At 45.7% G+C, this 23158-nt stretch overlaps 1 pseudogene; it reads right to left on the bottom strand.

Annotated features, from left to right (window-relative positions):
- Positions 1-4781: 4781 nt before the first annotated feature.
- Positions 4782-22708, bottom strand: LOC120841990 (annotated as a pseudogene).
- Positions 22709-23158: the final 450 nt, after the last annotated feature.

Below are 23158 nucleotides of genomic sequence, written 5' to 3'. Positions count from 1 at the left end.
GTGTATGTGAAGCCATTCATACGGTGAATCATATTTTTATCTTGCATCATTATTTAGATAAATTTATGATAAATCAAACAAAATTCATGGCTTCCTGGAGTAGTTTGAGATCATGAGAGTATAATGTATTTTGTAATGGTGGTGTAGTAGAAACACAATCACCTTTGTCTTGTTCGCATTGCACGACACCTTTTTAAGATATACCTTCTACCATTTCAGCAGTGTACCAGCCTAAGTCTGCTATCATTTTTCTTTCCCAAACCTTCCAGACTCGGCCAACGGCGCTTGCGATGTTCAGAAGACTGGGTCGTCCTCCCCTTGTACATGTCTGCTCATAATCACCATCATTTTAATCTTGCATCTTACAAGATTAGGTCGTGATCTTGCATCATCACATAATCACCATCGCTAGATGTGGCATTGCGGGCGTACCTTGTACGGGCTGTTGCCTTTCTGCAGTGCTGTGGCTCTCCTGATCCAATAATTACTATTATTATTATCATTTATATTCTTATTATTATCATCATTGATGAGTACAGTGGCCTTTCATTGACATGCCTAGCTCGACTTTAACTTCAAGTAACATGGCTCAAAGTTTTAAAGTTCTTGGATGTGCACGGTTCTTTCTTGCTCTGGAGAGAACACACCTGAACGTTTCTTTGAGTGGTCCAGTATTTAGTACTTGCGAACCCCAGATATGATTATGAATACAATATTAGCTTTGCTAGTAGAACCCCCAATCGTGGGAATCTCAAAAGGCCAGACTTCGCACAAATAGCAGTAACATGACAGCTCACTGGTCGGTGTCAATGTCTCCTTCAATACCCAGAAGGTTGGGGCTAGTGGTACCGATGACCGCCAGCACAGCTTCAGCCAGCGGTGTCAGTTGGTAGCTGTTGCGCCCTGCGCCTGTGGAAGACAAGGTTCTCTTTATACTTTGTTTGGGCATTAAATTTTGTCTGATTGCAGCAAGCACATTCATTGCTTTGGTTTGATTGAATTAATAGGTTGGGATCTTAATTGCTTCTATAATTTAGCCAAGAAAATGAGAAAGTGAAAAAAAATTTCTTTAGCACACAATGTGAGCTTCATTTTTATGTGCAGTAAAAACATGTATAGTAAACTCACCGGTCTTGGAGTGTGGCTTCTTCGAGAGGGTCAGTTCAGCGCGGCTACGAGATTTCAAGTTTTGCCACTGCTTTTTGAGCTGCGGCACAGTGCGCAGCGTCGATGGATGCCGCGAATTCATCACGGATGCGATCTCCTGCCATGCTTTTCTTTTAGTAGCTTTTGTAATATTGCTGTTAAATTTGTTCTTAATTACACGTTTGCGTTTCTCAATTTCGTAAACCAATTGAAACTTATCATCTTCGGGCCAATTTGATTTCTTTACCTTGTGAGGCATCCGTGATGGACCGGCGACATCCATGCCTGCGTGCAGCGAACGCAGACGGTCGTCTGCTAACTTAATGATCGAAACATAATTATCAACTTTTATTACAAATGCTTCCAAGAAAATACATCCAGCGAAATTTTTTTTCTTTAAAATTTGGGCGTCTAAGGACACGCAGGCAATTCTGTTGACAACTTTATTCGGCGTACGCACGGGACGTCAACGACGGTGGTGACACGATCGCGATACGAAGCAATATGACAGCGTTGGTGCGCACTAAACTCTACCCAAAACCGAGCATCGCTGACTCTTTTTTTTTTCTTTCTTCTATTTTGCACGGAACCACGGTATGTACGAGACCTGTGCCGCAGTTTTGCGACTGTCGTCGTTTCTCTTTGCCCAAACCGATCGCAGCGTGGCAGAAGCAGACAATCTCTCGCTTGCCGCCTCGCGTCGCCGGCGCTTTCTTATTGGACAGGAGGTCACAACTCGTCACTTCCACGTCCGGAATCTTCGGCCGTGTCCCAAAATTTACTCGGTCTCACTCTAGGGTAAAGGTTTTGTACCTTTGCGATCGAAAACCTACCCGCGTCCGGCATTACTCGATTTTTTGTCACGTGACATGATCTGCCAGGGTAACTCGGATCCATTTGAGTAGATTTGGAACGCACCGTCTGTTTCCTCCGCTATTTCTTCAGGTTTCCCTATACTTCGTTTCAGCTTCGGTCGGAGCGCGGCCGAAGTTATGACTCGAAGGGCCAACCAAACAGCGAAAGAGGCACAACGTCATGGCGTGCTCTCTGCAGTTGATAGGACCAGCCGGTATACGCCGTCTCTCTGTGCGTGCTCCTCCGCCGGCTAGTCGTATCAAGCGCAGAGAGCACGTCATGACGCGCCGCTTTTTGCGCTCTTTGATTAGCCCTTCGGCTCATAACATCGGCCGCGCTCGGACCGAAGCTGAAACGAAGTATAGATTCCCTCTCTAGGTACTGCTCACTCCGTTCTTGGCGGTCTGGGTGCCAGACTCAAGTCCGGACTTGAGTCAAGACCACGCCGGAGACCGCGCTGGATCCGTCTTGGTCTCAGTCACGGTCTCAGCCGAGACCGCCAGGCGCCTGAGTCAAGACTTGAGCCAAGACTTGAGTCAAGACTTTCTAGCAAGCGGCCCTAGGTTTCGTTTGGGAGCGGAAGTGACGTCATGTTACGTGACGATTCACAAACCAATAAAAAAACTGGTTTCGTTTGGGAGCGGAAGTGACGTCATGTCACCGTGCCGATTCACAAACCAATAAAAAAACCGGTTTCGTTTGGGAACGGAAGTGACGTCATGTCACCGTCACGATTCACAAACCAATAAAAAAACTGGTTTCGTTTGGGAGCGGAAGGGACGTCATGTCACCGTGACGATTCACAAACCAATAAAAAACTGGTTTCGTTTGGGAGCGGAAGTGACATGTCCCCGTGGCGATTCACAAACCAATAAAAAAAACTGGTTTTGTTTGGGAGCGGAAGTGACGTCATGTTACCGTGACGATTCACAAACCAATAAAAAAACTGGTTTTGTTTGGGAGCGGAAGTGACGTCATGTCACCGTGACGATTCACAAACCAATAAAAAAAATTGGTTTCATTTGGGAGCGGAAGTGACGTCATGTCACCGTGACGATTCACAAACCAATAAAAAAACTGGTTTTGTTTGGGAGCGGAAGTGACGTCATGTCGCGTGACATGACAAATTGCTTTGGCGGTAGTGACGTCATGTCACGTGACAAGGGGGCGTGGCCAGGTGCCGTACGGGATATGGTTTGCTTATACGCTGCCCGGCCTCTTCCGCTTTGTCCCTTGAATTGTAGCAGACGGCCGTAGCAGACGGCCGTAGCAGACGATGGAAGCCTCGAAGCAGGCGCCTGAGGTGCCGGCGGAACGTAGGGAAAACGTATGGGCGCTTGGCGCTACATCGTCGACCAACGCTATTAGATTGGCTCAGTTACGGAACTGCTCATAGACGCTGCTTGCACGAGCAGAACCCCCCCGCCCCCATTTCACTCACCACGACTCTTCGCTCGACGCGTCGGACGGCTGCAATGGTAACCGTTGTGTACATGGTGTGGCGCCCGTTACCGAAAATAAGTAATGAAATAGCTTTACTCGCCTGCTTGGAAACAAGCTAACGCGTTACAGAGCTTCGTTACCATTTTGCAAATGTAACGAAATACCGGTGTCGTTACTTGCCATGACTAATGGACGTTACTTTTACGATAGTTTGTCGTTACTTTGTGTTTCACTGTTAGTGTATGACAGCTGTTGGTATATGACTATGCAGTCTCAACCACAAAACGTCTCCACAAGATTCTCGAACACTTCTTGAGAAACGGGAGCTTGATGCCAACGGTCGATCTTCCTCTGCTTCAGCGACGGCGTGTTGGGTAAGTGGGTTGTAGTGTCGGTCTTTGTAATGTAGCATAGAGCACTGCGCATGGATTTAATTGACATACACCTACAGGTTGAGATATGCAACAAATAAACATCTTCATGGGCTGTGATAGCGGGTGCGCACCTGCACTACGTTCGACTGTAGTGAGCCTTTCAGGGACGATACAAAACAGGCAAAAACACGAATTCAGGTTCTAGTTTATTTTTCAGTTGCTATTATATAGCTGAGAGGGGAAAAGAGTGTCTGTGAAAAATTAACTAGTAGTTCAGTTTAAAAATTTCGTGTTTTGCCCGTCGTTGTTTTATTACGAAAATTATTTACCAGCTCGCCTGCAATATTACCTTATCTTAAATGTTCTGCTGTGCAGAATTTAATATTCATGTGCTTCCTTCGATTCCATATCATTGCAAGGCAATGCACAACACTGCCTGCTGACATGGACAATTTATTTCAGATATTGTGTGAAAGTAGCCATGTAGGTGAGTTCATGGTACGATGAAATATAATATAAATCGCGCACCAAATAGGCTAAAGACAAGAGGAAAGAAGCGGTCGTCCTGTTTGCTTCTTATCTCGTCTTCGCCCTAATTTGTGCTCTATTTGTAGTTTCATAGATATTGTGGTATGAATTTTAATTATGCGTTTGCTATGTAGCTCTTTCGATAAGCAGACTATGAATATAAACCTGCCATCAGGCACTTCTGCAGCTCCACCAAGGTAGAATAAAACAGTCCCATGCTACACTTTTATTCATGCTTGTGCTTCCTTTGGTTCGATATTGTTTATTGGCCAATGCACAATAGTGTAGACCGGCAGAGGGGTTACTATGGCATGAATCTAAATTGTCTTTGAGATGCGACATTTTCTTTAGGCAAAGCACACAGGCGAACCCAGCATCCGGCACTCCCACAGCTACTCTAAGGTTAGAAAATGAAAGGTTTTTGTATGTACAGTATTATTGCACAGCCTTATGTGCTTCCAACATCTTTCCGAAAGCCAGCCAAGGAAGCAGCCCATAGAGCACCGCCTTCTCGGTACTGGCATATTTCCCAGTTCCTGTAAAAAGGAAAACATACAAATCAAACTGTCAGTATATAACAGCATAATTTTCTGATACGCCCCAGTAGAAAGAAGCAACGGTGCGAGGAGAACTTTGATCAAGCCATCCAGGATGTATTTGAGACGTGCTCATCAACGCTCAACAACATTCACAAGGAGAAAGAAACAGGAACAAGTGCCACCTGGCGACAACTACGTGGAGGGTGCGAATTGGATTGTAGCAAAGCTGAGAGTGATCACACCACAAAAACGGTGCAAGGTGATGTACGAAATTAACACACTTCTCCATAATGCTGAAATGGAAAGCTTTAAACAATTAAATACAATAAATATTACTTGTTTCTTGCATTTATATGGATTTTTTGTTTTTCAAGCAACGTGGTTTCATAATTGCATTTTTACATGCTGGCTCGTACTGTCAGAGGCTCACATATGTTTCGCATTCTATTCAAGTGAACTTATCACCACTAGTGCAAAGGAAAATTTGTTTAAATGTATTGCCACATAATGCTGATATTTTTTTATAATTTTTCTCTTGTTTAACTGAAAACTAGGTGTATAAAGTTTTAGTCTCTGATCCTCCTACATTTTTCTATGTAAGAAGTTATAGACCCTTTCCGAAATTCAGTCTGGCCACTTCAATGGCTATCGTCACCGTCATCTTGACGGTGCTCAAAAGTGCGGCTGGCCACATTGTACGAGGGAGACGCCGCCAACGCCGCCATGAGCATGTACTGCATCGCGAGTACGAGCTCTGCTGCTGCTGGCAGTCTAACAGTCTCGTGGACCAGACGTTTGTCGGCCATTTCAGACTTTCAGCCCGGTCGAGGACTGCGCCTGTGGTAACATTAACGCAGTCATCGATGTTACAATCGTTCACTACGCTGTCTTCAGTTGCGACTGCGTGGCACATGAAGTCAGCGGTGAAGTCTTCCATAGCGTTGAAAGTGACGATTTCGCCGCTTGCATTCTTCTGGCTCGACGCCCCAGGTGTTGCGTGTCCACCGGTCAGATCGGCGAATGCGTAGCTTGCCTCTTCACTAGCGGGTTCGCTCACCGCGTCTTGATTGCTCGGATCGGCGATTGCGTCATTCGTCACTCCGGCATCAGCGGCGGAAAACTTCGGCGTTGACGGCGGCGCCTGTCGTACTCGTGGTTTCTTTCTGGGCAGCCTTTTCGCGACGTTGAAAGTGAAGATTCTCGGCACTGCTTCCTGTCTGAGGTAGCGACGTTTACTAGCGACGTTCGGAATGTAGTCACCCTCTCAAAAGTGTCCTGAACAAATCTTAGTGTAATTCGTAATGGAGAAGTGCTTGCCTTCGTCACGTTTTATCGCAACAACCCATTTTTTTCGGAGAGCGGGTTCGGATGGGATGGCGAACAAAGATACCTGTAAAGAAAAAAAGTATACAAATTCGCGAGAGGTCACACGAAATGGCCGAATGTTAACGTAATCTCGATACCCCAAGCCCAGCAACATCGCTTCTGTTTACAAAAATTATACCATTTTCTCGAGGGGAACCATGGGGTGATGCGGAGCATCGCGGATCGTTAGTAACGGTGTTAGTAACGGTGTTAGTAACGGTGTTAGTAACGGTGTTAGTAACGGTGTTAGTAACGGTGTTAGTAACGGTGTTAGTAACGGTGTTAGTAACGGTGTTAGTAACGGTGTTAGTAACGGTGTTAGTAACGGTGTTAGTAACGTTGAACTTCACGGTCCCGAACCTCAGGTTCTGCTGCTCGACGTTCACGAACCGCCGCTGCTTCACGTTGTCGTAGTTCAGCATCCGCCGCTGGACGTTGACGAATGGACGCCGCTTCTCGTTGCCGTAGTTCAGAATCTGCCGCTCGCTTCAAGCGTTTGCGCTCAGCGTCGCGTGCCCTTCGCTGCGCAGCTTTGTCTTCAGTGGACGTAGCGTTGCTGTTAGTTTGTGGGGTGGTGCTGACGGTTGCTTGCGCCAACAGACTAACTGACGGGACTGTTGCTTCCATCACACTTCATCGGAAGAACGGAGTGAAGTGGAGTCAACAGCGGTGAACTGAACGCGCGCAGCGCGCACTAGAGGAGGAGAGTTGCGCATGCGCGCGCGGTGTGAGTAGAAGCGAACGCACGCGAAGTGCACTAGAGAGAGAGAGAGCGGAGAGAGTAACGCGCAGCTGTTAGAGAGAGGGAAGGAGGAGAGTTGCGCATGCGTAGTGTGAGTGCGGATTACGACGCCGCGCGACATAGAACCGAGTAAGAGATGCTCCGCATCTAAAAGAAAAAGGTGCAGGTGCATGCTCCCTTCCGTCAGGCTAGCGCTTGAGAAGCAGCACAAGAAGGCTTATATAATTCCATGCTACTAATCTGGCGGGATCTCTTCCGTTTCGATTGCCGCAGCGGTCGCGTGCGTGCACCGCCCAACCGCGAGCCAGAGGCATCCTTGAGTCCTTTTTGATTACACAGCGGCACACAGCAATGAAAAGGCATCGCAGAAGCAGCGTGTGGCGAAGTATCAGCCGCGCAACACCTTCTGTGGCCGCAGTGGTGACAGTGGTGTAGCGCACGTTGAGCAAGCGCCGATGCGACCATACATGCTTAAGGCGGACGCACAGCGAAGCTTTGCAACCGTTCCGGTAGATGGCGCTGAATTTGTAAAAGGGTCTATTGTTTTGAATTCTGTGGTAGTATTTTGTTATTCACTTGATAGGTGTCGCCCCACTGCAACCACTTGGTTCCGGAACTTGAAAAACAAAACGCTTTATTATTATTGTTATAAAGTTGAAAGGGACAATACGAAGCCAGTTTCAAAACCTAATGTGGGTTTGAGTGGAACAAATAGCTTCAGAGAAGTATGGGCAATAATGTGGTACCTTTAGTATTTCTTTAAAAAGTATAGTTTCTATTCATTTTCACGATAAGCTGAAATGGAGCATTTTAAATATACGTGTTAAATAAAACTTTGCGTTCCTTTTATATTTCTGTGACTTGTTAGACGAAAATAATAAAGTTAGATGTAAATTACAAAAGTATACTGTTTGCTCAATTTTGGCTTTCTTTTCGGAACCGACTTAAATGTTACTTTAGCCATACTGGTCTTTCTAATGGCTAGATACCTGTTGATCGAGTTGTTAAAATGTTTTTTTCTTCTCTCTCTCGACTTGTTGATGTCCTGCAAGGGTTTACAGTTCTTTCGGCAATAGAACCCATCATAACGCATGGTGCCAACCAATACACACTATCAACGCGGTGCTGCAATACAGCATTCTCCATCATAAAATACCAAGCAAGTGCCCAGCTAATAAAAGAAAAATGCAGAAGGGGCACGACATAAGGCGGGCTTCACCGCTCTGCAGCGGTGTGCTGGGAGAAGCAGCTGATGCGGACGAGCATCTTGGTTAGCTTGGTGGGTTTTTATTTTTGGGTTGCGTGCTTGATAGGTGCTTTGGTTATTTCACAAATGTTTTAAAGTTACTGGGTAGGTGCTTCCTGTGACATGGGAGAATTTTATGGTCTCTGCACGTGCAGAAAATGGAGGTCATATAGCCTTCACATCGTTCTGAAGTGAAAATTGAGATTCATTTCCCCAAAAGTAGCCAGCTCTCTTCTACAAGTCATTATAAAATTATCTTGCAAAGTGACACCCAGGCCATCTAACTCTCCAACTCCTCGTTTGATTTTGGGTTTCGTTCCTAAAAGGGCACAATAACTTATGGCAGCAACTAATTCGACGTCTACCGTCAAAATACCTCACAAAGTATTTCGACGTCTGTAACGTCACTTCCATAAAACGGCAAACTAGTGGCTTTATTATTCGACGCGCGCCTTCAATGCCGCAGTCGCAATGGTAGGGTGGAAGCTGTTTCGTGGCTTTGTTCTGTTTAGTTTCTGATTGTGCTGTGCTGACATTTTGACGAATCAATGTGTTTCGTGCCTAAGAAGTTTCAGTCGTAGTCGGCAGTGAAAATGTCTTATTCAGCCTGTGTGTGGGACTGGCTCGGCAGTTGATCCTTTCAGACCTGACACGGCCGGCGGTAATGTTCTGAGCTGGCATGCCATTTCGGCACACGTCTCACTTAAATTTTGAATCTACAACAAAGGAGAGCTGAATATCCCTCCGTCTTCCCTGCACGTAACAAATGTAAGTGCATGCACTACGTAACACTGAGAAATTCGCACGCTTTTTGTTCCTCCGTATCGTGCGAGCGCGTCTTCGTATGGTTGTAGTCTCGCTTTGCACCTGGCTTCCGTCCTGTTTTAACCGGGTTTCCCCGAGTTCGTTGTTTAGTTTACATTTTCTGTCTGGTTTGTGTATACCGGTCCGGTGAACTGGGTTAACTATGAAATGATCGGAATGTTAAATAAAAGGCTGTGAATGCAAACATTGCCTCCTCGGTGTTTCTTGACTAGTGCAAACGAACAAAGCGTGTGGCCTTCTTGTACAAGATACACGCATTTTTCAATAACTGCAAATTTTAGGACACTGCATACAGCTCCTTCGTCTATATAAAACTTGAAAAATAGAGCATAAAAAGCAGCGGTGTCGCATTCTGTAATGTTGGGCAGAACCAAGCAAACGCTACGTGCGGCCTGATAGCTAATGTATTTTAAGAATTTTTTTTTTTTTTTTACATTCCACACTGCTTAAAAGTTCATAAAAAAACAGCAGCCAACTGCATGACATTTGTTTTTGAAAAAAGATACGTCGAACCGCGACGCTGCCTGCAGGCAAGATTTGTATCGATCGTTTTTTAGTCCGGACTTGGAAAGTCCAAAGTTTTAAGTTTGAGACATTAAAATAATGACACACTTTTTTTGGCGGGAATGTCGAAATGTTTTTAAAAATATGTTCACATCTTCAAGAGGTGGCGTCACAGACGTCAACATAATACTATGAATTATTTTGAGAGTGGACGTCGAAATAGTTACTACCCTCACTTACACTCATCTGACCATATTTATACTGGGTAAAATGCCTGTTGGCATCCCGCACGAGTCACAATTTGTTTTCTTGCCATCCCACCTTCCCGTCATTCATGAAGTATTAAGTCAGCTGGTCCCGCACAGCCAAAGCAGTTCTGCAATACAACATTGTACAATATTTGAGCATGTTTAGAAAATTAGCTCTGTTTCAAGTATTGAAGTGGAAAATTTCACATCCCAATGTTGCTAACTACTTTTCTTCGGTCTATTTTGATGCAAATAATTACCTTGCAGGGCCAAGTCCGACCCGGCTAGATCTCTCAACCCTGGCTACCCACTCCTGTCATTCTTCCACTGTCCATCTATGAGGTTTCCTTCCCAGTCTTCATGATCTATGAAGCCTGGAGGGCTGTACGCAGATCTGGAGTGTGCAGAGTCTTTCAAAAGAAAGTTATGCAGTGTCACACACGACTTCACAACGCTTTCTGTGATCTCTTCCGATGCCTTAAACGCTCGTCTGAAAATTCGCCACCTGTTGGCCATGATCCCGAGGGAATTTTCAATGAGGCTTCTGGTACGACTGAGGCCGTAGTTGAAGGTGGGCCACTTGAGGTACACCTGGTACTGCGCAGGGTCACTCCTATACTTCTGTAGATCTAAAGAAAGCGCATAAGATTAATATTAAAATGAGGAGAAAAATAAAATGAAAAAGGCGACGATAATGAAGTAAAGTAATAAATAATTGTGTACATCCTCCGCTCTTACCGCCCCTATTGAACAGGCATCCTTTCAAATCTGTCGTCCTTATAAAGACACTATCTCACTATAATTAGCACTGCAGTATTACTTAATATATAAATGTGTAGCAAGTGTAGTTGCATATCTTTCACATCTCTCATAAACTGTACCAGAGCTGACTTTGGTCGGTTAACGCTTTGGGCAAACGGTTCGTGAAACCATGGTGCGTTGGATTCCTTGTTCAAGAAAACGAATTCAGGACAAAGGTGTCTTGCCGGTGGTTGATTCCCAGCATTGAAGTGAGCTGTTTTGCGTTACATTAAGAAATTCCAACAATGGTGTATACCAATACATCACCGAACAGAGTGAGACAATCGCCATCGTCTATTCCGGCGAAGCACGGCCGCGCGCTACCAGCGTAGCTCGAAGAAGACCTGCAACCAAGGGCACGCGATGCACCTGAACGATCGTCGATCGCCGCTACCAAGGCATATAAACCGCCGTTCTTTTTCTATGTCGGGATTTGTTCGTCACCATTTTATTGAAATCTGTCATTTGAACGATAAAAAAGAATTACTGCAGCTAGTGCTGGTGTGCGATTTTTCCGTAGTCGTACAGGATATGTATTATCCGACGATTACATGCCGTGAAACTTATCTTTTCACGGCATGTAATTTCCGAGAGTGTTTTCTCGGACACTGGAACTCAATTTGTGTCCGCGGAATTCAAGTGTTTTTCACACGACTACAGGTTCCAGCATGCCACGTCAAGCCTGAGGTACCCGCAGGCTAAACGGGCGATAAAACGAATGGGAAAAACGATTAAGAGCCTAATGAAAAAATTAAAGACCTTCACAATTTTCTGTCAGGCCCAATAAGAACGCAGCTCTTTAGGAGGAGGAGATGAGGGTACGGAGGGGAGGGTATGCCCCTCTTCCTTCTCCACTAAACTTAGCGGGGAAATGTTTTCGCTAAATTTAGCACGAAACTTTTACCATCGTGATGTCACACGTGATGTCACGTGCAACGTCACACGTGTCGTGTCACGTGACGTCACGAAGATGAATTTAGCGGGAATATTTTTCTGTCAAATTTAGCGGAAACATTTTCCCGCTAACTGTAGCGGGAATTTTTTGAGCATATTTTTGTCATTGCTTATTTCATGTATAGTTGATGACCTGTTAGTGATCGTTTTGTTTTACCACAATAGCGTTTCGTGGTTGTTTCCGGTTATTTTGCTGTTACCTTTGTCTTGGTTTGTATGAAACTTGGCCCCCGCTGTGTACCTGTTGAGGGGGCTGGAGACCCGTCAAGCTGCTTTGTCAGCTTTTCTTCTCCAGCTCCCACCATATCCGATGTGGTAAATAAAAGTTATTATTATAATATTGCCAATGTTTGATGCGTGTGACGTCATACGTCATGTGTTTCCTATCATGACGTCACACAGGACGTCTCGTATGACGTTTGAGGGTAACGTCAAGACGTTACCTTCGTGAGGGTAACCTTCATGACCCTCGTGAGGGTAGCCCTCGTAACCCTCACGAGGGTAATACTTGTGACGTCTTTCATCATACTCATTGTAAGATACTCTAAGTGGTGGTGACGCATGGCATAAGCTAGGTGACACTGTGAATCCAGTAGTAATAATATTTATGTGTAAATTTGCCAGCCTTGCATTCGAGGCTGTATTGGTCCAGACCTAGCTGCACTTCCCTTTAAATCAGCCGTGATATTGCGTATAAAGACTTGGAGATCCTTAGTCAGGTAACTAGTAAGGAAACCATAGAAGGGTTCAAACTTGCCAATATGTTGAATACAAATATTTACAAACCTTCTGTACAACGTTGTGTTTTCTATTTAAATAATTTATTAGTTTTTGATAGATGGTAATTTTTATTTTTGTCCTAAAAAATTTTAATGAATTTTGCGCTAGTGCTTACACCTACTGGTGTAACTTGTGCTTACACCTACTGGTGTAAGCACAAGTTATTTTAGCTTCGATGTTTAAATTACCCCACTTCTAACGACTGATAGGCTTCTTCATATATCCACGTGATGTCTGAGTTGGGGGGAGAGCGCGGTCATGCAACTTAATTAAATGGTCTACGGTCATGCAACTTAATTAAATGGTCTACAATTCTTTAGGGTTTGTTTTGTTAGATACAAACAATTGGGGCGCTTAATCTCTTCGGGCGGTGAAGGTTGCCTCCGTGCACTCACGCGCAAGCACGCACAGAAAATATTCGCAATGACTTAGATTGGGACCTTCCCCCCTTCCCCTGCTATTCACTCGTATAAATATAAATCATGCTGCTAAAACGACCTGCTATTCACTCGTATAAATATAAATCATGCTGCTAAAACGACAAATAGCGTTCCTCGTAAACGACTGGGACGTGCACCTGCGGGAGCTGCACCGGTTGATAATGATATATGGGATATGATGAAAAACAGCCTCAGATAAACAGGGACGAAGAACGGGTAAAGAATGCGACAGGACAACGGTTCAGTGGGGACGTTGAGGACATGTTTTACTCCATACCGCACAACCAGTTGCTGACCTCGGTAAGGTCTTGTATCCAGGACAATGGTGAACTTGAGTTCTGGAACGCAAGCGGTTTGTCCGTTGAAAGATTTTGGAACTGTGCTTTTGAACACTGACTCGATGGTGGTGGGCTGCTGTGATGGGTTTTACTTGCAAAAAAACAGGCGTGTGTATAGGGTCGTGCGTAGCTCCGATTCTAAGTGACTTTTTTTGGATTGGTGGATTTTGCCGTTGCTGGTGCTCGTGAAGCTACTTCTGCGAGGAAGGTGTTTCGCTACGTGGATAATTTTCTGGTCGTGTACGAGCGCACGGATGAAGCTAACACTAGGACTGATGCTATGGCGGTTTTCGAAAATTCTGGGGGGGGGGGGGGGGGGCTTAAATTTACGTTTGAGGAACCTAGCGACGGGGTCATTTCTTGATCTTTCGCTGTCCTTCAAAGAAAAAAACATGTTTGCTGGTTTTTACGCCCGCGGTCTAGGAAGCCAATACTTGACTACAGGTCCGCCCATTCGAAAATAGTAGAGGGGTATAGCTGTTTCATGCCTGGGGTAGCGCTACTATTGCATGTCATTACCTCATTGGCAGATGCCCCAGCTTGGTCGGGCAGTTGTGCACCTGGAAAGATCGGACTTTTTATAACCTCTTTTTTTGGGCTTTGAGAACGTCTCACTTCATTTGGTAACCTTGACCTGAGCTACATTAGCCTTTAGGGTCTGAAATAAGAGAAAGGGGAGACATCTATACTTCAGATAAAAAAAAAAAATGTACATTTCAACAGATTTCCGCCGGGTTAGGAAAAAATAAACTAAGGCCCGACAGCCCTCGAACCGTGCGACTCTAACCAAGCTTAAATCACGAAAAATAAAAATCTCGACATTTCGGTTTCAGGTAAACCTCTTGATCACAATCCTTTGTGCCCCCCCCCCCCTTTGTTTTATTGTGAATTTAACTACGTCTCTATTCCATACACTGTTAAACTATAGTCAGTGACAGTTTAAGAATTCAGTTAAAGCTGCTTCCACCTCCTTCCCCTTTAGCAGATTGAAAGCTGGAGGGGTGGTTGCCTCCTCTCCGGCGTTTTCTCTGCTAAAGCTGAAAAGGATGGGAGGATTGTCCCCTGATTTCTAAACCTGTTACCGACTGCTGGCAACGCTCACGGAGAAGACCAACACGTTCATGCAAAACTCCGACCATTTCGTCGAGCTCACTTCAGGTCTCGACCTGCACGACGAAAAACGTCTCGTCTCATTCAACGGGGAATCGCTCTTCAAGACTGTGTTTCTGCCTCTGGCAATGTCCTTGGCTAGGAAGGCACTCTCATCTGACTGAAAACTTTATTGGAAAATGTGCATTAGTGTTGACATTTGCCACCTCCTGAAACTTCCAATGTAACTAAAACATATTGTTTGGACTCTAACCTCGATGCTTGGTCACCTCTCAAGCAAATTATACGGCTAAGAGCACGGGACCGCCGTGTTATCAGGCGCCGCGCTCCCTGACGGTAAGGCGCCAGCTGCCAAGACACGCGCAATGTACATGCTTGTCCTTTCTTACCTCCTGGACTGCTCGTTCACTCGCTTTAATGCGATGGGCTTGTAATCGATTAAAATAGCGATAGATGCCGCTCCGACAGTCGTGATTACACGACTTTCCTCAGCGCTCGGGCCAGTAGCCGAGCCCACGTGCTTTTGGGCCTGGGCCGTTCTTGCAACACGACGAAAGTAATCCCTGGAGACGGGGAACAAGGGAGAACAAAGGACAAACACAAATCTCTAAACACAGCTAGGTGACTTGAGCGCCACTGAAAAAATCCGCGTTGTCCTGGTATCAAACCAGAGACCTCTCTATTTCTAATAGAGCGCTCTACCAACTGAGCTAGCTGAGTTAGACGTCAGTAGAACAAACGGGTTTTATCAGCTGCCAGCAGTCTAACACCAACAAGGCTGAACGGCTTGTATTTTTAAGGTTATGATTATAATGCAATTAAATGCAAAGGTGCAAGCGAGCTGGACAAGAATAACGAAAATAATCCCCGTAGAAGGGGAACAAGAGGGACAAAGGACAAGAACAAATCTCCAAACACAGCAGGTCACTGGTGCGCGAACGAAAAAATCCGCCTGGTCCTGCCACCAGTCCAACCCCTTGTTGGTGTTAGACTGGTGGCAGCTGATAAAACCTGTTCGCTTTACTGACGTCCAACTCCTAAATAGCTCAGTTGGTAGAGCGCTCCACTGGAAATGAAGAGGTCCCTGGTTCAACACCAGGACCAGGTGGAATTTTTTCGTCGCGCACCAGTCACCAAGCTGTGTTTGGAGATTTGTGTTTGTCCTTTGTTCCCCTTCTCCAGAAATTATTTTCGCCATTCTAGCCGAGCTCGTTTACACCTTTTCATTTAATTGCATTATAATGATAACATTCTTGCAACTTTTTTTATGCGACTAACTTGGCAACACGGTAGAAATGATATTTTGCTTTTTATTTTTTTTAATTTTTAACGCTTTTGGTTTGCAATATATCTGACTTTACCAGCCAGTTCCGCTATGCTGCCGCAGCTGCTATGGGCCATTGCTTCGAGTTTTAGCAGGTGGGCAAGCCCTGCTGTTTGCGAGTAGAGCACGAAACGTAGGTATCGGTCTCCTGAGCCGCCACACGCCTCCTGTGGACTACAGTTATGGCTGCGACCCACATGTGCCGAACAGTGGGTGAAATCTGTCTATAAGCTGAGGCTGCAATGCAAACCGCAGTGTACTAAAACTAGATCACTTGATGACCGTTTCCTTCCAAGTGATTAAGCGTTAAGGTGCATGTGCAGTAAAGTTCGGAATGATAAGCGGAGAAAATAATACCGGATAAGCATAAGACATTTATTCAAGCTAGAACAATCTCAATTACTCAATTTCTAAGTGAGAGATAAAAAAAGGAAATAAACTGTTTCTCTCTACCTGCACCACCTGACGGTATAACAGGTTTGATCCAATATAATATAGAAAATGAGGGCCGTAATTGACCAAACGTTTCTTTAGTCCTTAAAGCCAACTAAAAAGAAAAACGGAGACAGCTGAACGTTGGCATTGGAACGAACTTGGAGAATCTTGCGAGCAATTATGAGTATTTGTGTTTCGTTTTTTTCCTTTAGTATTAAGTTATTAATTGTTGTCCCGCTTGGTCCTGCCTCTTGCCTTCTGCGTTCTTGACGACGAGGAAGTTGTCTTCTAATCTAGCACTTTCGTACTGGAATATATAAGAAAATGAACTGGAAACAATTTTAAAATTTTATTCTTTTTTAATGATTTTCTTTTTTAAAATTAGTTATGTATTTCAACGTATCTTGGCGTTCTCATGCATGTTTTCATTTTATTTATTATTTGTCTGTCGCCTTAATTATGTTTTTTAAGGGGGGGGGGGGGGAGGAGGGAGCAGAGAGCATTGTAAATTTTCGTTGTTTTTGATTTTTTTTATCGATTTTATTTTACAGCAAGAGATTATTATTATAGCTATACATACCCTGGTATTTACCTATTTACATATTTGCATTTTCCCCCGAAGGAGAGGGATCACACTTATAAAACTTCATGTTTGCATCCTGTATTCTTATCATCTGTTGCTATTAATCTTTTTTTTTTTTTTTTTGAGATTGGAAGAAATGAGGTTATGTCTTGAAACAGACACTAAATATTTAGTCGTTTTCATCAGCATTACTTTTCTTTTCGTACGTTGTTAGTCGTTGGTGATCGGTCTTGAGGGGCTGCAATAAGAGATCAACCTCTTCTTTTTCACTGTCTGTCTTGGTTGTCCGTTCCTGAACACTGTTGCTTTGAGAGTAGATGACTTTTCGTTCCAGTTTTATTGTAGATACTCTCGTTACTCTTGGTGAGAAGCCCAGAACCTGGAACTGGTCGTAGGTCCTCGCAACCTGTTGTTTGGGGTCTTCTCTGTGGATGGCTGTTTGTCGCGGGTGGTTAGTGGAATCCCAGGGAAGGAAACGGGCTCACTCCCCCTGATCATGTTGTGGGCCTTCCAATTACCATTGATTCTGGTGTTGGTTCAGGATGGAAAGCTAAGAGAAGCTCCGAACCAGGAACTAGTCTACGGCTCTCCTAACCAAAGATGGAGTCTTCTCATGGGGATGGCGTTTTTTTTTTTCTAAGAAGCTAAGGAAGCCCGGAGAATGGAACTGGTTCAAACCCCCCTATCCACCACTTTTGGGTCTTCCAAGGCCATCGACAGTGTGCATATTAGCAGTTCAGGGTTTAAAGACGACTTTTGGTTGTCTTTTTCTTGGATTCCGTTCTTGTTTGGGGTAAAAGTTAGTCTGTAAGAAATGTTTTTTACAGTAGTTTTTGTTTTTCACTTGAGATTGATATTTTCCATTCTCAAGTTTGTTACAAATACATATAATCATATATATATATATATATATATATATATATATATATATATATATAAAACTGAGAAGAAAAAAACCCTTAGTGAAAAACAGCAACAACGGACGATTTAATCTTCGACGTTTCGGCCGGAGTCCGGCCTTCGTCACTGACGAAGGCCGGACTCCGGCCGAAACGTCGAAGATTAAATCGTCCGTTGTTGCTGTTTTTCACTAAGGGTTTTTTTCTTCTCAGTTTTATACCCACGCCTTCGGCCTCCCGCCACCATGCCCGTTATATATATATATATATATATATATATGATTATGTATATAATCATATATATATACATAGAACAACGACTGTGTTCAAATAACGAAAGTAAGAAAACCGTTCTTTCTTTTTCTAGCCCAGTGCAACGAAATGCAAGAACGGCCCGTGCGAGCTTGGCCACTCGTTCAGAGCGATAGGCGGCTGGTGTGATCACAACTGCCTGAGCCCCGGAGTGGCATTTATCGCGGTTTTAATCGGTCAGGAGTACACCACGTTCAAGCGAGCGAACGAGAAGGCCAGCAGACAAGAAAAGACACGCTTGCACAGTCACAAATGCGCCCTGTGCATGTGCAGTGTGCTCAACTGTTAAACATAACGCGGGAGCGGTGGCCGAAACTGATAGCAGAGCTGTCTAGCGATTAAATCAATGATGCGGCAGAGAATAAGCCGGCTCTTGGGATTGTCGCCAGTCCCCGATACAATTATCGCACGACCTCCTCGTTCCTTTCTTTATCACCCACGCTTTAAATTTTTACTTGTTTGTTTTGTTGTTTTTCCAATCTGTTTAGTAACATCTACTCATTTACCATGCCGGGCTACCATATCTCGGTGATCTTGCAGTTTCTCTAATAAAGGCCCACCTTCTTTAAACAACAACAAAAACAATCAAAAAGTAATTTTTTTTTTTTTATCGCCTAGTCACGCATTGGTGGTTGCTTCGGAGCTGGGAGTGTAACTCCAGAAAACAACAGCGGCATAAGCTTCCAGAGTGAGCCGGTAGATGGCGCATGCAGTCTCTCCGGCCATCGCTCCCGCGTTATGTTTAACAGTTGAGTACACTGTACACAATTGGCTATCTCAACGCATCTCCACCACTCAAGTCAACGGTCTATGTCAGAAAGAGAATGTGTGGTATGGAACGTGGTTATATACGCATTTGAGCATTTGAGCATTTAACCGCAGCGCTCTCTCGTCTATAAACGTTGAGGCAATGCATGCAAAGTTTAACGCGATTATATACGCATTTGACCGCAGCGTCCTCTCCTGTATAGACGTTGAGCGGCTACATGCAACGTTTCATCCACGACAGAAACCCCAGCTCTTGAGTTACTACCCCATCTCAGAGCCCCCTACTCGTCCCGCAGTCGTGGCCGAGTGGTTAAGGCGATGGACTAGAAATCCATCGGGTCTCCCCGCACAGTTGCGGAACCTGTCGACTGCGCAAACATTTTTCTTTTTATGTGAGCACGGACGGACGGACGGATGGACGGACGGATAAGGCTAAACCCTAAGGAGCTTCGCCCCGAACACTTCAACCCATTTAGAGTGTGCGTCAAAGGGCACCAGAAACCACTGGTTGTTCATGAATGCAAAATCCAGATGAATTCGCTGGCCTCTGCGAGTCGGCCAACTCCCGTCTGTAGTGGCACACTGGGTGAAGCATTTCGCCTCAACTGACAGGTGCTGCAGCTTTTAACGGCACTTTCAATGTCTTGCGTTAGCTGAGGCTGCCAGAGATATCCATGGGCGAGCATTTTCATGCGCGTCATGCCCGGGTGACCTTCGTGCAAAAGGTGCAGCACTTGCTCACGCAATTTCTGCTGAATAATTACACTATTACCACAAGTGACACATTCCTGGTCTACCGACAGTTCATGCTGTCTAACAAAGTAAGCGGACACTGTCCGTTACATGCGGGGGCCAACATTTTCAACATCGCTGCCTTTGCGATACACCCATCGGTAATCGTACGCCGCTAGCAGTAAAGCCCAGCCTTGCTTGCGAACAGCTGACATCACTGGAACGGGCTTGCCATGACCCAAAAGACCAGCTAGTGGTTGGTGATCGGAATAGATGACAAAGCTGCGCCTAAACAGGTACTTTTGGAACTTCTTCAGGTAAAATACGATGGTAAGAGCCTTATTTTCTATGCGAGCATAACCCTGCTCTGCTTTGCTCAATGCCCTGGACGCGTAAGCGATTGGCTTTTCATCCGATCTTATGAAAAAGAAAGGCACCCACGCCATAAGCTGACGCATCACGAACAAGTCCAGTCTTGTTCATTGGATCGTAGTACGTTAAAGGGCCCCTGCAACAACTTTTTGACTTGTTTTTAATTTGCACCGAACCTGAGTGCACTGAACGTAGTAACGTAATGAAACTTTTCTCAAATTTCGCTTTATTTTAAAAGTTACAGGCAAATTAAAATTACAAAAACAAGCAAAAAATAACATCCTTCATGACCTCGTAGGTCCTGGCTTGAGTGGCCGTGAACTAGAGGAGGGGTAGTGAGCTTATATCAAGCGCTCACGGCTGCCGCACTCCGTGTCGACGGCTCGAGAGGGCGCTACTAAAGCACGTTTTGGATATGCTGTATGAAGCGGGCGGCCAGGGCGGCTCGCATTGCATTTGCTGCGCGATCAAAGACTAATTCGGCATTACACATCATTGGCGACAAACGACAGCAAACACGGGTAAATATCAGTTCAGAACGGGAGCCACTTCGCGCTGCCATACCGCCAAGTTGCAAAATCGCCATCCAAACCCGCGCCGAAAGCCTTCGGAACGCTCAGAACCGGTCGGATCCTCGAGTCGGTATACGACCGCAGCGCAGCCGCGTACATCCGGGACCTTTCTACTCTCGCCGTTCGTCGGCGCCTCATCCCATTAGCCCTTTCCAGTATGCGCCTTTTTTTTTCCGCCGCTTGGTGTCGTGTATGTCACGTAGTCCGGTTAAAATATGACGCACTGATATTTAGTTACTCTCTCCGTGTGCGCTGGCTTGCCCGAACCGCAAGAGACGTGGAAACCGCAAAAAGGATAGACTCTTAAATGTGATTGCAGGGCCCCCTTAAGACATTTTTCTGCGTGAGCCATGTTTTACTTTGCTGGAATGCTTCCTTTGCCGCACTCGACCACTGAAACACTTTTTCGTGATTCAGCACATTGTACAGAGGTTTAAGCCTATCAACCATGTTAGGAACAAAATTTTCATAAAAGTTAATGAATACAAGGTAAGCTCGCCACTGTGCTTCGTTCTTCTGTGTAGGTGCCTCTTTTATTGCTTTTACCTTACTGTTTGACGGCCTTACGCCTTTCTCGTCAAGAATGTGCCCCAGATAAAACAGACGTTTAAAAAAAAAACTTACATTTTTCTTTCTTCAATCCTATGCCTCCCCCTCTCCTGGAACAGTGACTACACACTTTTCACTTTTTGTGAACACTCGTCAAGTGTAGACCCTGCTATCAGGACGCCATCTAAATAGCACAGGACTCGATCTTGTCCCTTTAACACGTCATCCATCACTACTTGAAAGATGGAAAGGGCACTCGTGATGCTGTATGGCAATCGAGTGTACTTGAACAGTCCAAGGTGTGTGTTGACTACGACCAGTGACTGTGCCTCTGGATGCAATGCGAGCTGCTGATAGGAAGTAGAAAGGTCGAGTACCGTAAAATACTTGCACACAGACATCATTGCGAAAAAATCTTCCATAACAGGAAGGGGGTAATGATGCGTTCATAGGCACAGATTCAATGTGACTTTAAAGTCACCACACACCCTGACTTGGTTTTTCGGTTTCGGCACAACTATTAGAGGCGTAGCTCAGTCACCTTGCTGCACAGCAACAAGGACTCCCGTTTTTACGAGACTGCAGCTCAAGTTACACGGCTTGCCTCAACGGAAACGGCACTTGCCGTGCTTTGCAAAATACCGTTGTGCTACCTTCTTTGAGAACTCGTTTGATTGGGCTGCCCGTGATTTGGCCTAGCGTGGGCTCAAACACCTTAGCATACATTTCAATCAGCGCTGCAATCTTGTGTAGACAGACATCATGCACACTCGACCAGTCCAACTGAAGAGCCGCCAGCCAGTTAAGTCCTATCAACGCAGTGTGGTTATTGTCGCGTATCTTCACGACAATCAGCGGGAGCTGCTTGTGCTGACCGCTATGTTCTACGGAAACAGAAAGCTTCCCGGTCACTGTCAGCGACGCTCCGCCGTACGTTTTCAACTTTAAATGGCATGACTCTAAATGTAGAGTGGGCCAGTACTGTTTGTACAGTGTTCCGGTATGATTGAGACAGACGCGCCCTTCTCTATCAGCATGCGAACATTCTTTTGGGCTATCTTCCAAGAAATGTCGTAACGTCCAGAACTCCCGTCACAAGAATAGACATTGTGCAGCACAACCTCGTCAATGTCACTGTTCTCTGCTACCACGTTAGCAGTGTATCTAGCCCCCAACCTGCACATTTTTGCTAAGTGTCTGTAACGTTTGCAAGAACGACAGCGATACTTGAGAAATTCGCAGGTCGCCGCCTCGTGCGTTGAGCCGCACCGGAAACAGTCCGACGATTTCGACGCTCTTTCTCTCGTTGGCACCGCAGGAGCAGACGATTCCCCCCGTCGATGCTGGGGGCGTTTCCCCCTGTCGGGCTTAGGCGGAGCGCGCTGACTGTGCCTTAGGCATGACTGGGCTGAAATTCTTTGCTTTCCTTGCGAGCCAGCTCGATATTCTTCGCGATATCGCAGGCATGCTTAAACGTCAACGTGCTCTTTTTCAGCAACTGTGCTTGAGTTTCTTTGTTGCTGAGCCCGGCAACAAAATGGTTCCTAAGAGCATCGTCCGAAAATGTTTTGAAGTCGCACGACGCAGCCAATCGCTTTCAGCTCTACCGCGAACGCTGCAATCGATTCACGTTCTTGCTGAAAACGACGGTTAAACTTGACCCGCTCAGGTATGACCAGGGGCTTCGGCGAATAGTGTCCCCGCAACGCTTGCACCAGCTGAGGGTAAGTCTGTCTTTCGGGCTTTTCGGGCTCGAGCAACGTTTTCAAGGTCTTGTAGGTCTATTGCCGTTACAAACGTTGATACTTTGAGATCGTCGCTCACCTTGGAGGCCTTTCAGGAATTGTTCGAACCGCTCCACGTAAGAATCGAAGTCTTCGTCGCCGTCCTCGACGAACTGGTCGAACCTTCCAAGCGTCGCCATCCTGCAGTGTCTCGCCGCGGCACGCTCAAGAAACTCTGCTAGGGGCTCGTAACGACCCAGCAGCATCCCATCTTCGTCGCCATAGCCAACCGGCAACGGCCAGGCGGCGCCAGCAGAGTGAGAGAGCACGGTTATACCCTGTCTCCTTGTAACTTGGCAAAGGGTGAACGATAAGCCCCACATTGCGTCCGAGGCTTCGAAATGCGCGACGTATAGCCAACCGGCAACGGCCAGGCGGCGCCAGTAGGGTGAGAGCGCACGGTCATACCCTGTCTCGTTGTAACTTGGCAAAGGGTAAACGATAAGCCCCACATTTCGTGCCGAAGGCTTTGAAATGCGCGACATATACGAGCGCAACGCACACATATTGGAGCATGAGGCAGCGAAAAGCCTGATACTCCTCCGGAGTTGAGGCGCGCTCCCGTGATAGGCAGTCACGTTCCGATTGGC

The sequence above is a fragment of the Ixodes scapularis genome, unplaced genomic scaffold (genome assembly GCF_016920785.2).
Source record: "Ixodes scapularis isolate PalLabHiFi unplaced genomic scaffold, ASM1692078v2 PGA_scaffold9__187_contigs__length_104089568, whole genome shotgun sequence".
NCBI lineage: Eukaryota > Metazoa > Arthropoda > Arachnida > Ixodida > Ixodidae > Ixodes > Ixodes scapularis.
This window is presented reverse-complemented; position numbering and strand designations above follow the sequence as displayed.